At 43.5% G+C, this 4263-nt stretch overlaps 1 pseudogene; it reads right to left on the bottom strand.

Moving 5' to 3' along the window:
* Positions 1–1017: 1017 nt before the first annotated feature.
* The window catches only part of LOC135530242 (prostaglandin D2 receptor 2-like), a 6084-nt pseudogene continuing 2838 nt past the window's right edge, over positions 1018–4263 (bottom strand).

Raw genomic sequence — 4263 nt, 5'->3', positions numbered from 1 at the left:
AGCTACAGCGTTGTTTATCAGACTAGAAGACATCCCAAAAACTGGACTCTTTGCCAAGTGTCTAAAGCTGTCATCAAGGCAAACGGAGGCTACATTGAAGAATCTCAAATTTAAAATATATTTGGATTTGTTTAACACTTTTTGGTTACTACATGATTCCATATGTGTTGTTTCATAGTTTTCAAGTCTTCACTATTATTCTACAATGTAGAAAATAGCCCAAATCAATAAAAACCCTGGAATGAGTAGGTGTGTCCAAACATGTGGCTGGTCCTGTATTTCCTGAGCGTTCTTATATCTCCTAGATACAGGACAGACACATTAAAACCTTATGATTTGACGCAAGGAATGTATCATTCACTGTGTTTCCATAGGCTTTAGTAGTAAAGGCCAAAGTCCATACCTTATCAAAACAGGTTTTTACATTATTTTACATTACCTAGAGAATAAGCAGAAAGCAATTGCAGGATGAAACAGGTAGAAGCTCAAGAGGATCATACATTTAATGCATCAAAACCAATGGTGCTGAAATGTGATGAAAGGGTCAGCTGTGTGAACTGAAAGTAGAAGGTCTGGGATGTGACAGGTCCTACTTTTATGTATCTACTGCTCTCTGGATGTGATACCATCACAATCACTTTATTTGCCAAGAGCATTAACACAAACCCAGAATGTGACTTAGTGGCCAAGTGCTGCCAGCAACAGACAATGTACAGACAGAATACAGACACACAGTCAACACAGTCAACAGCGTCATACACAGTATATATACAGACAACAGACAATGCACAGACAGAATACAGACACACAGTCAACATAGTCAACAGCGTCATACACAGTATAAATACAGACAACAGACAATGCACAGACAGAATACAGACACACAGTCAACATAGTCAACAGCGTCATACACAGTATAAATACAGAAATCAGACAACTCTGGAGAGTGAAACTGCTGATGTGAAAAGGGATATATAATCACATTTTGATTGATTTCTTTATTGATAGACAACTGCTTTCAAGAACACACACACACACAATTTCCACCAAAACGATGTCAGAGAATGAACTCTTTGTGAAGTGGCAGATCATTTTGTTATCATATTAATATTCTACAAACGGTCACAAAAAAAAATGAATTCAAGTTAAAGAGAAACAACTAGTTAAACACGTACAGTTATTGAGGAACAGTTAAACAATAGGACAGGATGTAGTAATATACAGCACAGGAAGGACTCCTGGAGGCCAGCAGAACAACAGAGGTGATTCTTATTGTCTCAGTTGATGTCCACAACATTTTCTCATTCTCAGTATATAGTCAGTTCAGAGGGTCCTCTCCTTGCTCCAGGTCTCCACAACTGGCTTTGAAGTTGTGGTTGATGGAGGCAGAGGAGGGCAGATGATCTACCTGGAGATGCGGAGACCCTGGAGTTCCCAGACAGCTTGGTGACGATAATGAGTTCCCTCCCAGGCTCCCCCTTCCCTTCCTCCACCCCTTCCTGATACTCAACCCCAGCCCCCTCTCCTACTCCACCCATCCCTCCTCCTCCACCAGTCCCTCAATCAGCGCCCCCAGACTCTGTCTGATCCGGACGCAGAAGTTGGGACAGCTGAACGCGTACAGCACCGGGTTTAACACGGGTTCAGGAAGGCAAAGGTCGTCGCTATTGGCAACCCCACTCCACCAACACGACCTTGGTCGACCAGTACTGACGGCAACCTCAATGAGGCAGAACACGTGATAAGGCGCCCAGCAGAGGGCAAACGTCGCGATGACTGATGTCACCATTTTGGTGAAGCCCGGGATAAGCCGGGCTCGGTCCGTCTAGAAGACAATTTGACGGAGGTGGAGGTAGGGGTGGAGCATTTTGGGTTGGGGGTGGAGCTTTTGGTGTTTGTGTTGGGTTTTGACTCTCTACGTTCCACGTTGGTAACAATCAAAGCCCCGGTGAGTCTACTACTGCTGTTATTCCTCCTCCTCTTCCTCCTCTGGCTCAGACTGATGCCAAAGAGGGCATAGCTCCCTGCAATCACCACTAGGGGAGTAGGAACGCCAGGAGCGTCTTGGACACGGCGGTCGCCGCCTGCCGTATCCTACAGTCCCTCTCCAGCATCCCTGGCGACCAGTACAATCCAAAATGGTGGTAGCAGAGCTTCCTTCCGTCCGTCTTCTCCGTCACCGCCGGAACAGGAAGTAAGGGAAGGTGTTGGCCGCCGCCCACAACCAGCCCAAAGCACACACCTTGGAAGAAGAGAAAGGAGATTAGAAGATGACTTCATTGTCCATTGCATGGATGTCTAACAGAAACGTGTCTTCTGCCTTATGCACTTTAGACATAGTTATTATTAAAGTGTCTACAATATTACAACAACGGGCAACACCCTATTGATGATTAAACACAGAGACACTGGAAACACTCACAGGTCATCATAATACATTATATAATCACATCATCAGCGTACGAAAACAGAACTAATGGCGTAACAGAACTAATGATGTAACAGAACTAATAACGTAACAGAACTAACAGAACTAATGACGTAACAGAACTAATGGCTAGTAACAGAACTAATGACGTAACGAACTAACAGAACTAATGAACAGAACTAATAATGTAACAGAACTAATGAACTAATAGCGTAACTGAACTAATGACGTAACAGAACTAATGGCGTAACAGAACTAATGATGTAACAGAACTAATGGCGTAACAGAACTAATGATGTAACAGAACTAATAACAGACTAACTGAACTAATGGCGTAACAGAACTAATGACGTAACAGAACTAATAGTAACAGTAACAGAACTAATGGCGTAACAGAACTAATGGCGTAACAGAACTAATAATGTAACAGAACTAATGACGTAACAGAACTAATAATAATGTAACAGAACTAATGGCGTAACAGAACTAATGACGTAACAGAACTAATGGCGTAACAGAACTAATGACGTAACAGAACTAATGACGTAACAGAACTAATATGTAACAGAACTAATGACGTAACAGAACTAATGACGTAACAGAACTAATGATGTAACAGAACTAATGATGTAACAGAACTAATGACTAATGTAACAGAACTAATGATGTAACAGAACTAATGACGTAACAGAACTAATGACGTAACAGAACTAATGACGTAACAGAACTAATGACGTAACAGAACTAATGATGTAACAGAACTAATGACGTAACAGAACTAATGACGTAACAGAACTAATGACGTAACAGAACTAATAACGTAACAAAACAGAAAGTAAAACCTTCCAGGCGGCGCTGATGGAGCGGTGGTTCTGGCTCCAGACGGGCCGCGCCACCAGGAGACAGCGGTCCAGAGAAATGGCCGCCAGGAGGAAGGCTGACACAAACATGTTGAGGAAGAAGACTGAGGACTGGGCCGTACACAGCAGACCTAGAGGATAGGATCAACTTTATTGTTCCCGAACGGAAAACAGTGCTGCTGTATTGTAAACAACAATGGCGTAACTCATGTGGGGCTGAGTGGCGCAGCGGTCTAAGGCACTGCATCGCAGTGCTCAAGGCTTCACTACAGACCTGGGTTCGATTACGGGATGTATCACAACCAGCCGTGATCAGGAGTCCCATCGGGCTCCACAATTGGCCCTATGTTGTCCTGGTTAAGGGAGGGTTTGGCTGGTGGAGGCCGTCATTGTAAATAAGATTTGTTGTTAACTGACTTGCCTAGTTAAATAATGGTTCAATGAAAAATGTGACACATACACTATTAATCTAACATATCTCTCTATACACTACATGACCAACAGTATGTGGATACCTGCTCATCAAACATCTCATTCCAAAATCATGGGCATCAATATGGAGTTGGTTCCCTATTTGCTGCTGTAACATCCTCCTCTCTCATGGGGTCATTGTCATGCTGATACAGGAAAGGGCCTTCCCCAAACTGTTGCCACAAAGTCGGAAGCACAGAATTGTCTAGAATGTAATTTTATGCTGTAGCTTTAAGATTTCCCTTCACTGGAACTAAGGGGCCTAGCCTGAACCATGAAAAACAGCTTCAGACCGCTATTCCTCATCCACCAACAACTTTAAAGATTACACTATGCATTGGGGAAGGTAGTGCTCTCCTTGCATCTGTCAAACCCAGATTCGCCCGTCAGACTGCCAGATGTTGAATCACGATTCATCAGGCTAGAGAAAGCATTTCCACTGCTTCAGAGTCCGATGGCGGCGAGCATTACTCCACTCCAACCGATGCTTGGCATTGCGCATGG

The sequence above is a fragment of the Oncorhynchus masou genome, unplaced genomic scaffold (genome assembly GCF_036934945.1).
Source record: "Oncorhynchus masou masou isolate Uvic2021 unplaced genomic scaffold, UVic_Omas_1.1 unplaced_scaffold_1297, whole genome shotgun sequence".
NCBI lineage: Eukaryota > Metazoa > Chordata > Actinopteri > Salmoniformes > Salmonidae > Oncorhynchus > Oncorhynchus masou.
Note: the sequence above shows the minus strand (reverse complement) of the source record. Positions and strands in the feature narration are given on the sequence as shown.